Below are 14099 nucleotides of genomic sequence, written 5' to 3' on the forward strand. Positions count from 1 at the left end.
ACAAAGACTTTGGAGTCAGACCTGTTACAGATCGTCAACTTTTCTTTAATGTCAGGTGTGTTTCCAGAATCACTAAAAACTGCTGTAATTAAACCTATACTGAAAAAGGACAATCTTGACAAGACACAAATGAATAACTACAGGCCGATCTCAAATCTCCCATTTTTAAGTAAGATTATTGAAAAAGCAGTTTCTCAACAGCTCAATTACTTCTTAAAACAGAATAACTGCTATGATGCCTTCCAGTCAGGTTTTAGACAGAACCACAGCACTGAAACCGCTCTGACCAAAGTGTTTAATGACATATGTCTGAATACAGACAGTGGAAAAATGTCAGTCTTAGTTTTACTGGATCTCAGTGCAGCATTTGATACAGTTGACCACAACATATTACTCAAACGACTGGAGAACTGGGCAGGTCTTTCAGGAACTGTACTAAACTGGTTCAAAACATACTTAGAAAACAGGAAATACTTTGTATCAATAGGTAACTTCACATCTGAGCAGACAAGTATCACATGTGGAGTTCCCCAAGGTTCCATCTTGGGACCCCTTCTGTTTAACATTTACATGCTCCCACTGGCACAGATTATAAAGAACAACAAAATAAACTATCATAGCTACGCAGATGACACACAAATATATATCACAATATCACCAGGAGACTGAGGCCCTGTACAGGCTCTTGGTAAATGCATTGAGGAAATTAATGACTGGTTGTGCCACAATTTTCTCCAGCTAAACAAAAACAAAACTGAGGTAATAGTCTTTGGTGCCAAAGAAAAACGATTACAGGTCACCAGAGAACTTCAATTTATACACCTAAAAACCACAAACCAGGCGAGAAATTTGGGTGTAGTGATGGATGCAGACCTAAACTTAGAAAAACACATTAAGACAATAACAAAATCAGCTTACTATCACCTCAAGAATATTTCAAGGATAAAAGATCTGATGTCTCAACAGGATCTGGAAAAACTAGTCCATGCATTCATCTTTAGTACGCTTGATTACTGTAACAGCATCTTTACAGGTCTCGAGTCCTCATTAAGACCAAAAAAGTGGACCACATCAGTCCAGCTCTGAGGTCTTTACACTGGCTGCCTGTCCGTCAGAGGATAGACTTTAAAGTTCTGATGCTGGTCTATAAAGCTCTGAATGGTTTAGGACCGAAATACATCAGTGACCTCCTGACCCAGTATGAACCTTCCAGATCCCTCAGGTCATCTGGGTCCGGTCTGTTATCAGTCCCCAGAGTCAGAACCAGACACGGAGAAGCTGCATTCAGCTTTTATGCTCCTTATATCTGGAACAAACTCCCAGAAAGCCTCAGATCAGCTGAAACACTCAGTTTATTTAAATCCAGGTTGAAGACTCACCTATTCTCAGCTGCATTTGAATAAAGCACCAAATCCACACTTAAGTTTAAATTTCAAAACCTACTTTTTAACTACTGATTTTATCTACTGTTCTGATTTTATCTACTGTTTTGATATTTGATTTTATATACTGTTTTGTTTGTTTGTTTGTTTGCTTGTTTTAATCAAATTTAAATCATGCTTTTTATTTGTTTTTGTTTTTAATGTCTCTGTAAAGCACTTTGAATCACCTTGTTGTTGAATTGTGCTATATAAATAAACTTGCCTTGCCTTGCCTAAATTAAACATGCACCTTACCAGTTTTGCACACTGGAAAACTGCACTTAACGCTGCACATTCTATTTAAATTTGACATGAATAAGTCCTTTACAAGCATCCACATGTGATCATTTCGGAGTGCCACTATAGCCTTGACCCAGTGGTGTGAGACACCAGCAGCTTTGACAAAACGCCAGCATTTTACGCTCTGTCTTACAGGTGGTTCTTGCCCGAGGCTCACAATGGCAGCGGCTTTTTCCAGGATTCAAAGGATTGCTCACTATAATCTTTTAGTGAGTGAGGGCATTTCACAGAACTTCATCATCCACTGAAAACATTTCTCCTTCACGTTTTTTTTCTCCCTGTGTTTCAACATTCATACACAGAATTCTTCAACAGCGATGACCCACTCCACACACTCCCCAATCACCCAGTGTAAACACAGATGAAGCTTTATAGTGTAAACATCATTGAACCTTTATAAGAAATAGATTTCTAGCTTCTTCATCCTTCAGTCCATGGGAGGATTTCCACTTTGAAGAAAGTTACTTTGTGCTTTTATATTTAAAAAAGAAGAAGAAGAAAGCACAGTGTGACGTAAGATGATGTTCATTCTAAAGGCTGATGCTACTGCTTCTTAGATACGTGATAGTCACCATATATATCCTGTAGAGAACTGTATTATTGTTTTCTGTTGTAATCAGTGAGAGATTTGTGTCATCTTCATGAGGATGAGCAACAAAGGGGATTCATGCACACAGCCATGAGAATGCATTATTATGCCCGTCATGTTGCATTCGGTGACTCAGATTTTTCCGGTGTCCCGGGTGCAGTTTTCCCTTAGTGTCAGTGCAGGTGTGATAAATGAGGGTCATTTGGACTTTAATTGAAGGTCAGCTGCGGCTGAGCCTTTAGTTGTAGAAACAGCTTTGAGATTTTGTGTCATATTTTGAAAAAAAAAAAAAAGTTTGTACCTTTTTCTGGCCTTGACCCAGGTTAAACACTGACACCTGAATCCTGGTTCTAAAAGAAATGTGTTAACCTGAAGGTAACCACCGCTCCCACCGAGAGAAGCTGCCACTGTGATTAGAAGCATTTACTGCCCAGCCTTCTCTTTTGGTCGGGTTGTGGAGGTCGCTCGTGTTAATCAGAGGATCAATCATGCTAATGAAGCCTTGTGCTCCTTCTTAGCAACCCAGTGCAGACGCTTTTCCGCGCACTGTGGACCGCGTGTGAATTTCTATGTTTTATAATAACACCTTCTTGGGTGCTTGGCTGCACTGTAGGTGGACAGCTCATTGTCAGCTCTTCAGCCTCAACATATCTCTTGCACGCACGCGCACACACACACACACACACACGCTGCATGCAACCACACATAGATTGCCCCATCATTAGAGTCTGGAGAACAGACACAGACATGAGAGGGGGGTGGAGTGGAGATGGATAGACAGAAAAAGGAAGAGGGGAAAAAAGAAGATGGATTCAGGAGGGAGGACATTCGGGTGCATCATTAGCACCGGAGATGGAGAGATCCAGGAATAGGGAAATATAATGGAGATAAGACAGTTCATTTGAGATTTTAAATGTACAAAAATATGCAAAAACACGGTAATGAGACGAGGCTTTTAACTGTGCGCACCCTGTCATTCCTGCACAAAGCAGTATCCCAGATCTGGCCTAATTATCGTTTGCTTGAAATTGTCATACAAAGGGCAACATACATTTGGCCCAAACTAATTAATCAGAAGTTTTTATTGTGATTAAAAATAAACGTAGTAATATTTTGTGAACGTGTTGCAGATCCTTTCTACTCAGATTTCAGGCCAATTTTTTCTTCTCAGAACAGATACGGAGATGAAACAAAATCCGAATGTGAGTTAATTATAATAAGCAGAGACAATTCGCTAGACAGACTCTCCAGATTATTCAAAAAGTCCCACGTAGATGTTTTATTTACAAGTGGGTTTCAGAAAAGTTGTGAGGTTCTGTAAAACAGGAAAAAAATGGAGGAATCATCTAATAATTCAACGCTATACTAAATGAAAACAAAACAAAAATGTCATAAATTATTACTTGTATTCTTGTTGTTGTTGTTGTTGTTTTGTTTGTTATAGTCAATATAGGGTTTTTTTTTCCCCAGTGCCAATAAAACATTTTCCTACTGGAGGTTTCTTCCTGTTAAAAGGGAGTTTTTCCTTCTCACTGTCGTCAAGCGTTTGCTCCAAGGGCGTAGATTTGGCTTGGACGGAAGGGACATGTCCCCACCAATATCCAGCGATTGTTGAATTGTCCCCACCAATAATTTGATCTCTTCCAGTAAAGAAAAACAAACCTGATAGAAAGAAAAAAAAAACGATCTGTCAAGGTCTCATTCACCCAGCGGTGCAGAAAGAGTTAAATTACGTTCTCTACTGGAGTCTTACCTCATGTGACAAATATGGCCAATGTGATTGGCTGTGCCTTTCAGGGAGCTCTGTTTAGTTTTAGTAGCGGCAAGCCTGCGCTGCGAGGACCTGCGAGGAGGAGAGGAGGATGGCAGCAAAAAGGAAGAACCTGGATATAAGAAAGTATTTTTCAAAGAAACCTGTAAGTCACTTAAAGTCAAGTTCACTCATAAAATGTGTCCGTCACAATAACGTTACAGGCTATGTTAGGCCATACATCCCAACCCTCACGATTTTTCTGGGAGAATCCCGAATTTCAGTGCCCCTCCCGAAAATCTCCCCGAGCCACCATTCTCCCCAATTTCTCCCGATTTTCCACCCTGGCAACAAAACTGAAAACCATATCCCAGATTGGCACTGCCAATTCCAGTTTCCAACAATGGCTACTACTACTGCAGCTAATTAGTTTTAATATTACTCTTATTACTCTTTCTGGGTCACAAAATAAACTTTAAACATATTTTCAGGTGAGAATGTAGCTGTGTAAACGTCAAATAACTTAAACATGTTTGGCCTTTTTCAGTGCTTTAGTTGTGTTTTATTTGTTTTATTTGTTGGTGAGTAAATTGGTTTGGCTGAGTTTAAAGTTATTAGATTAAATTAGATTAAATAAAACTTTATTAATCCCTCGGGAGGATTCCTCCGGGGTTCTCACACAGCTAAATAAACTGCTGTGTGAAAACAGCAGTTTATTCGACCATCTCACACTTCTGTTCTGGTCGAGAATCTACGCCAGCGTCCGGTTATATTTTAGACAGCAAGGAGCAGACGACAGAGGTGACGTAATTCTGAAGGCTAGACCGTCCAATTTCACAGTCGCTCATTTCCGGTCTACCCGGCTTTCGGAGGACCCGGCCCACTTAGACCGCGAAGGCCGGGTCCTCAGGTGGACGCAGCCTCTGAATTTGGACACCCCCAGCCTGTTTCCGGATGGACAATAATAACGATGACATTTAACTTATTTTCTCCGAGGAGAGGGCATGTGTTTGGCTCCTTCACATAGTGGACATTGAGTTGTTGTGTGGGACACCAGTAGTCCATGTCTCTTACTGTAACAGTAGTTCATGTTTATAATAAGAAATCCCAGCTCACTGACTTGATCGGGGCAATAGTGCCTAAAATGTTGCATAATTTTGCTGAGAGATCTTTTACTTTGTGGTAATCTTAGATGAGTAGTTTTGTGGACAAAACCCACCAGGTCATTCAGTGTTCCCTTAGTGCTAATGTGTAAGAGATGTTGTTGTACTATAACTGAAGTAATGTTGTTAAGTCCTTAAAGTCATATTCTTTAATTGTCATGACTGTATTTGAAGCTATTTTTATTTTAGTATGATACCTGATTTACAGTGGCTTGCAAAAGTATTCGGCCCCCTTGAACTTTTCCACATTTTGTCACATTACAGCCACAAACAGAAATCAATTTTATTGGAATTCCACGTGAAAGACTAATACAAAGTGGTGTACACGTGAGAAGTGGAACGGAAATCATACATGATTCCAAACATTTTTTACAAATAAATAACTGAAAAGTGGGGTGTGCGTAATTATTCAGCCCCCTGAGTCAATACTTTGTAGAACCACCTTTTGCTGCAGTTACAGCTGCCAGTCTTTTAGGGTATGTCTCTACCAGCTTTGCACATCTACAGACTGAAATCCTTGCCCATTCTTCTTTGCAAAACAGCTCCAGCTCAGTCAGATTAGATGGACAGCGTTTGTGAACAGCAGTTTTCAGATCTTGCCACAGATTCTCGATTGGATTTAGACACCAGACAGGTCAGGGATAAAGTTACTGAGAAATTTAAAGCAGGCTTAGGCTACAAAAAGATTTCCCAAGCCTTGAACATCCCACAGAGCACTGTTCAAGCCATCATTCAGAAATGGAAGGAGTATGGCACAACTGTAAATGTACCAAGACAAGGCCGTCCACCTAAACTCACAGGCCGAACAAGGAGAGCGCTGATCAGAAATGCAGCCAAGAGGCCCATGGTGACTCTGGACAAGCTGCAGAGATCTACAGCTCAGGTGGGGGAATCTGTCCATAGGACAACTATTAGTCGTGCACTGCACAAAGTTGGCCTTTATGGAAGAGTGGCAAGAAGAAAGCCATTGTTAACAGAAAACCATAAGAAGTCCCGTTTGCAGTTTGCCACAAGCCATGTGGGGGACACAGCAAACATGTGGAAGAAGGTGCTCTGGTCAGATGAGACCAAAATGGAACTTTTTGGCCAAAATGCAAAACGCTATGTGTGGCAGAAAACTAACACTGCACATCACTCTGAACACACCATCCCCACTGTCAAATATGGTGGTGGCAGCATCATGCTCTGGGGGTGCTTCTCTTCAGCAGTGACAGGGAAGCTGGTCAGAGTTGATGGGAAGATGGATGGAGCCAAATACAGGGCAATCTCAGAAGAAAACCTCTTGGAGTCTGCAAAAGACTTGAGACTGGGGCGGAGGTTCACCTTCCAGCAGGACAACGACCCTAAACATAAAGCCAGGGCAACAATGGAACGGTTTAAAACAAAACATATCTATGTGTTAGAATGGCCCAGTCAAAGTCCAGATCTAAATCCAATCGAGAATCTGTGGCAAGATCTGAAGACTGCTGTTCACAAACGCTGACCATCTAATCTGACTGAGCTGGAGCTGTTTTGCAAAGAAGAATGGGCAAGGATTTCAGTCTCTAGATGTGCAAAGCTGGTAGAGACATACCCTAAAAGACTGGCAGCTGGAATTGCAGCAAAAGGTGGTTCTACAAAGTATTGCACACCCCACTCTGCAGTTATTTATTTGTAAAAAATGTTTGGAATCATGTATGATTTTCGTTCCACTTCTCACGTGTACACCACTTTGTATTGGTCTTTCACGTGGAATTCCAATAAAATTGATTCCTGTTTGTGGCTGTAATGTGACAAAATGTGGAAAAGTTCAAGGGGGCCGAATACTTTTGCAAGCCACTGTATATGGAATATGGCTGAAGTAAACTAAAGCCTAAAATACTTCGTCAGTCATTTGTTTAATAGTAATTTAACATTATATAATTCACATATAAAACTATGAATTGTAATTTTTAAATGGTTTAAAAGCATGTAGAATAGCATATGTAGACAAGTATATTTCTCCTTTTTTTATCAAGAAGCAAAAACAAAAAGGAAAAATTAAGAAACAGGGCAGGGTTCAGTGGCTGAATCATCCGTCCCCACCAATGGCAAAACCAAATCTACGCCCTTGGTTTGCTCACAGCAGGTTGGTCTCTGCCTAACAGTATGTAGGGTCTTGAAGGTTGCTGTGACTTGATGCTATGTAAATAAAACTGAATTTTAATTAAACCCCAGCATCCGTGATGCCATGTGCACTCTTGCACATAGCACAGGTAACTTGTGAATCCATGAAGGTCCCATTAATGCTGAAGGCAATATTGGAGTAAAGTATGCTGTTTTTAAATGTTCCATTTTTAAAGAAAAAAACACAGCTCAAGGAGGCCCCTTACTTACAAGGACCTATAAGTGTTTTATTATCTATTACCAGGCCCTGAATAAGCATTACCCATTTTTCCCTCCACTTACTAAATGTTTAAAGAGTCTTAAAAAAAGAGGTCCAACACACTGGTAAACTTTATCTTTTTTAATTTGGAATGTGCTGCCTGCATTGATTTCCAGTCGATCTACATTCCTACATTCACCTGTGGTCCTGAGCTCTCAGTAGTGAACAAAAGAATGAGCACAAGCAGCAGAAATGAGCTTTCTCCAAAGAGTGGCCACAGGGGTTTCGCTTACAGTCGCCACTCGTCTGCATCAAAAGCAGCTTGTTGACAATGGTTTGGGCATCTGACTGGGGTACCTCCTGAGTGAGGACCCAGACATGTCCTACTGGGAGAAAACCTGAGGACAGACCCCAGATGAACAGACCCAGGCCCCGCTGAAGAGATTATATCTGTCAGCTGGCCTGGGAACACTTAGGTGTTCTCATGGATGAGCTGGAGGATGTGCTCGGGGAGAGGGCGGTTTGGGCTTCTCTGCTGCACCTGTGACTTGGCACAGGATAAATGGTGGGGATGGATGAATGGATGGATTAAAAACATTTGATTAGCTCTAACATTTAATATGCCGTTTTGTATGATTGTGAGTGACATTTCAACAACTGATCTGATGTATGTTTTCCATAGCCTATAGTAATTTTTGGAAACTGGATGGACAGATTGGAATTTCTGTCTCCTTTAATGAGTCAATGCTCACCAAAATGTGGATCATGGAAAAGTGATATTACTTTGTAATGAGAGGAACTCTTAGATTTTAAAGATGTAGCAGCACCCATTTATCTTAGCTTATTCTGCCGGACCTGAAATAGCAACAGTGCCTGGAGTTTGATTATCATTAATTTAGTTTAATTTCCTCTGCCATAACTGAAACATTCATATCTGCACATGAATTATTGGGTTTGAATACCCTACAAAAGCTAGCATCGCCAGAAAAAGCCTGTATGATGGACTTGAAATTTTAAGCAGGGCTCAATATTTCAACAGTGCATTCCAGGAAACCGCATGGAAGTTGTATTGACTTCTATCACTTGTGTTTCACTTTAGCTCTCAGAGTATATTGAGTTTATTGAAACATCAGCCGGTCTCCAAGGTACAAAATTGGGGTATGAAAAATAGACGAGGCTAAAAATATTGGCTTAGGGAGAGATTGATGAGAGGGATGAGGGGATGACAAAGCTGCACAGAAGGAACATTTGATCTTAGTCCTTTAATTCACAGTGGACAAGACTGTCCCGTTACATTTCTGTAGTACATGTCTTGCAGTAACAGTGACCCATATGAGACATTCTTAGTTCTTATGAGCCTTCTATGACCTGGGAGAGTCCACTAAACATGGGGTAGTCGAGCTGGCACGATCACTAACAGGTTAATTTACTGCTGATCATCATTAGCCATGCAAGCTGTTATCCTGATTTTTTTAAATAAGTTGTAGAGTTGAGTAGTTTGAACGTTAGAGAGTCAAAGCTTAAATGGAGGAGGGATAGTGGATATACTGGACTCAGGATGTCAAAAATGGAACTGCCAGCCGGGATGATGGATTGATGGATGACATGAAGAGAATTCTGGGATAGGGTGAGATGGAGGCAGATGATATGCTGTGGTGACCCTGAAGGGGACCTGCCAAAAAAGGAAGAAAGACCAGATTAATATATTTCAGTATGAACTTAAAATGATTGGTTACTGAAAAGTATATTTATTGTAATTTGTCTTTGAGTCTCCAAGGAACAGGCTTATTTTAGCAGACGCTTTAGATACATGATCTGATTGGAACCTGATGAGTTAGGTTGCGTTCTTCTAGCTGTACCTGAGAAGCTTGTAAAGTGCAGTGGAGTGCAGTTTCTCACTAGAGAGGAGTTACCTACTGCTGCAGCGCTGTCGCAATGTTTAATTACTTAATTTATTATGTCTTTAACTTTCCCACCTGCCTCCATATGAGGAGTTTTGTTGGTTGCTGTTCTTCCCCACAGGCTGATTGAAGGAGAGGTTATGAGAATGTGTCAATACTGTGGCAAAAATACCACAAAGCCCAGTCTAGGTCTTGGTCAGGAGGCTTCTGAAAACTCATCATGTGGTATCTTTAATCAGGTGATCACAAAGATTTTAGCACTTAGCTGTTTCCCTAAAGAAGAAATGCCACTGTGCGCCATACTAGCTTATGTATAAAGTGAAGTGTATCACCACTTGTTCAGCTGTCTTTCAGTAAGATGTCAGATGTTACACGTTTAAAATTAATTTAAGAGTTCTTCCAAAACACGCTCATCTCAGTGTGTGCAGTGAATACATAGCAGAAAAGCAGTGGGAGAAAATTTGGACAGCAAACAGACTGTGAATGGAAATATGAGTCTGAAATACAAAATAAGTATTTTTTTAAATAATGGAAGAAAGGAGGGAGCAGAGGTAATGACAGAAGCAACGAGTATTCTCACCAACTTTAAAAAGAAAAGTCTTTTTTTTTAAAGAGCTGAGGTGGTTAAATATATATTTATACATGTGTGAGTGTGCATGCGTGACTGTGTGTGAGAGACCTCGTCTGCACATGTAGCTGTGTGTGTGTAAGAAAGCTGTCAACTACTCCAGACGAGAGAGTTCCAGCAGTGTGTCAACCTAATGGGCAGAAACTGGGGCATAGTGAATAATTCAGCAGCTTTTTAGGGGGAGAGGAGACGCTTCCAATATCTTCCCTTAGGAGAAATGGAAGGACCCTGGTCTCATAATACAGTCACACACACAACACAGTATGTGAGCAAGACGAGTATGCCATCAATTCAGTCTCTGCCAACAGGTTGTGCTAAACTATGTATCTAAGCGGCTAGCTTAAACCCACTGAGACTCTGCGTGTTATTTAAGGGAAATGAGCAAAGCTGTGGAGAAATTGTGTGTTGGTCAACTCGCTTACAGAAGTATCAGAATCACTGTTGTGTGCCTTGGGAGACGCAGCATTGCATCACCACCATCCACAGTTGTCAGGAGTAAAAGTAAAGCCATGTAACAAACAACTACAACCCCACATGGAGTTAAAGTGCATTTACATTGAGATATCTTCAAAAACAACAGGCGAACAAGTGGAAAAAAACGGATACGTGGATGGATTTCTTGAACGGCTGTTGGTGCCTTTGTGATGCCACAGACTGCGAAAGCGAAGCATAACCAACTTCAAAACGAACAGAGAAGCAAAGACGGCACATTTACTGCTTTTCCCTTCATATCCATTTAACCGCACAACCAACTGTAGCTACTGCACGACTATTAGTGCTCGAGGCAGCTTGCTGAGTCATTTAAAAGTGGATAGCTTTTTAAATAATGTTACAGACAGGCATGCCAAGGCCGTCAGAGAACAAGCATTGGCAACTCTACACACAAAACTTTTGGAATAAAACACAAAAATTTATACAAAGCTGGGAGTTATGTAGTGCTTAATCCCCTTAAACTGTCTGTGGGAGAAGATTTTTGATCTCAGCAGTGGATTTGCTCACAAAATTTCTGGATAAAAATCCTCTCAAAAAAGAAATACCCAAAATTGAAAAGTGTTTGCAAACCTTTTGCTTTTCACTCATGCTTTTCCCAACTGCTGTGATTCACAGGAAAGATTTATTCGGAAATGGCCAAAATCAGTATGTTGTAATGTTGTGCGAGCTCACCTGTCGTCACAAGGCGAGAGGCAGGCAACACCCTGGGGTGTCATGAATCACTGGCAAAGGGACCTAAACGGACAGTCGCAGGCAGGCGAGATTAAAGAAAAAGTGAACCTTCATTCAGGACAATTACGGTGTTCAGAATAAAGCCCATGAAAGGAAGACTCAAACCAAATCCACAGTAGGGAAGACAGCACCATTTTTACACAAAAGGGTACACAAGGGAAGGTGGAGAGCTAAAACCAATCGAGATGACAAAGGAGGAAGTAAAATGAGACATAAAATACAGGATTACCGAAATAAAAGAGGACATGCTTAACTAGAACACCAGACAGAAGAACTTGACACAGGAGGGTAGACTAGAGAAAGCCATAACTCAAACAGACTTAAACTGAACAGGTTCTACTATACCACTTCTTACACTCTGCTTGAGCACCCACAACACTTCATACTACAAGCCTCATTCACACAAGCACTCGTTTCTTTGCCTAAGTGCTTTCTGTCCAGCATTAACACGCCAGTGAACACACTGGGAGAAACTCAGGGTTAACTATTTTGCCAAAAAGATACTTTGGTGCACAGACTGAAATACGACCAACCCCTTCTATGCCACAGCCACCCCAAGTTGAGACTAACTAAAAACCTAACAGGAACACAGAGCAAGGATCTCTACTGAATCAACAGAAATAAATGCTTCAACTATATAAAAAAAGAAGAAGAAGAAAAACAGAATCTAAAAAGCCTCAAATTGAATGCCCTGGGTTCAAGATCCAGAACCATGACATGGACAACCCACAAATCCATCAGAGGATCAGGGCTGCCACACAGAAACAGACAAACAGGCAGCTTTTCATGTGCACACCTGCAAACAATTTCAAATAACCATTAGCCAGACTGTGAGAAGAAGCTGGGAAACTCCACACAGTGTGCTCCAGCCACACAGGAGGTTAGACGTGGAACTAAACATTTGTGCTGTGGTGTGATAGAACAACTACTGCACCACCATTTAAGACTTGAGAGTGACAAACTTTGATCAGATCAACTAGCCAGGTGTTGCTAAACAAATGCAATTAATCAAATGCATTTGTTTAGCAACACCTGGCTGTTCATTAGCCACTTAATTCCTATAGAAGCAGTAAGGTTGGTTTTCACACCCTGCTTCTGCACTTTGGTTTCATGTTTGTTAAATAAGGTTGTATTGATGTAATTTTAAAACCCACTAAGGTTTTTATTGATTACGTTTATTATTTCCCGATAACACTTAATTATATTTAACCCAGTAGTAAATTGTTGCACTGACCTCCTGTGAACCATAGCATCAATTTTAAAATATTGTTGCTCACCTATAAATACTTACATGGGTTCGCTCAACGTTATCTAGCAGATCGTTTATGTTCCCATGCCTCATGCCACTCACTTAGGTCTGTTGATCAGAACCTTCTAGTACAGGCTGGCTTGTGCAGACTAACAGTCTTCAAATCCCTTAAACTTAAAACATGCTGCTTTTCATTAGCTTTTTCATCTTCAGAATAGCTTTAGCTTACTGAGTCATTTTCCATATTGCATCTCTTTCATTAATATCATTTTAATCATTATTTATATTACATTTTTCACTCTAATTTTATCCGTGAAATTATTATTTTTATCCTTTTTTCTTTCCTTCAATCAAGTGTATTGTTTTTTGATGATTTTACTTGTGCAACTGCTGTGTTGAAATGTGCTAACCTGACTTGGCAAGCATAAGGATTTGAGCAAGTTTGACAACAGCCAAAGACCAGTCAGGGTGTCCATGCTGACATGCTACGTCATGTGGACGATGGAGTGTCAGCGTCGCTTACCTGGGGAACACATGGCACAAGGATGCATTATTGGAAGAAGACCATGTTTGAGCATTGCCTTCTTGAAGTGGGTTCTGTTGCAATGCAATGCATTGTGGGAAATGTTGTCCCCCACGGAAAACCGCCAAAACATTACACCGTTGTAATTTGAAGTAACATTCGATAACTTCTAAAGTTACAATTACTTGGATTTGAATTTATTTATAACACATTCACTGTGCACAAAGTACGAATATATTTCCAGTTAAAAATAAAAAAAGACTGTTTATCGAAATAAATTTAAACAAATCAAAACAACAAACACGTTAGACTTACCAAATTCAGGGCCGCTGATGAAAAAATTAAGGTGGTGGTCGTGGTGGTTTGAAGTTGGGGACCCTTAATCCACACGGGCTGGCCAAATCTTCCCCGCATCAAGGTAAATTCAAGATGGCTGACTCAGCTTTCCTGAGGGAGCGACAAGACTCCACCCACCAGAACATCACTAATATATGCTTCTTAAACTTTTTGAGCGTTCCAAACAAATTAGCTAAAAAATATTGAGTCCTATTCAATTAAAGTTGCATAAAAGTCAACAGAGCTCAATACTTTATAGTTTGCTCAACTACAAAACGACATTTGAGTGTTGTGAGCTTATTAGTTATGAGCTAGAACAACTGTTAGCGATTACAGTGTGGGAAACCTTGGGTCCTGTATCCATGTGGATGTTACTTTGGCACGTACCACCTGCCTAAGCATTGTTGCAGACCCTGTACACCCTTTCATGGAAACGGTACCCCCTGATGGCTGTGGTCTCTTTCAGCAGGATAATGTGGCCTGCCACAGAGAAAAATGGCTCAGGAACGGTTTTGTGAGCACAACAAAGAGTTTAAAGTGTTGACTCGGCCTGCAAATCTCAATCTAGCTAGTGGAGGATCTGTGGGATGTGCTGGCCAAGCAAGTCTATCCATGGATCACCTCACAACATAAAGGATCTTGTCAGGGGGCTTGATTTCTTAGATTATATT

At 40.7% G+C, this 14099-nt stretch overlaps 1 long non-coding RNA gene across 3 annotated transcripts; it reads right to left on the minus strand.

Moving 5' to 3' along the window:
* Positions 1–8606: 8606 nt before the first annotated feature.
* Positions 8607–12105, minus strand: LOC112843424 (uncharacterized). Of its 3 annotated transcripts, none has more exons than XR_003215744.1 (3): positions 11825–12105; positions 11261–11368; positions 8607–9239 (listed from the first exon to the last, which is right to left on the minus strand). It is a non-coding gene; the product is annotated as an uncharacterized LOC112843424 (long non-coding RNA). The 3 variants fall into 3 exon arrangements; XR_003215746.1 differs by having other exon boundaries at positions 11261–11323; positions 11676–12105; XR_003215745.1 differs by having other exon boundaries at positions 8608–9239; positions 11261–11323.
* Between the last annotated feature and the right edge of the window lie 1994 nt (positions 12106–14099).

This window comes from Oreochromis niloticus, linkage group LG22 (genome assembly GCF_001858045.2).
Source record: "Oreochromis niloticus isolate F11D_XX linkage group LG22, O_niloticus_UMD_NMBU, whole genome shotgun sequence".
Classification (NCBI taxonomy): domain Eukaryota; kingdom Metazoa; phylum Chordata; class Actinopteri; order Cichliformes; family Cichlidae; genus Oreochromis; species Oreochromis niloticus.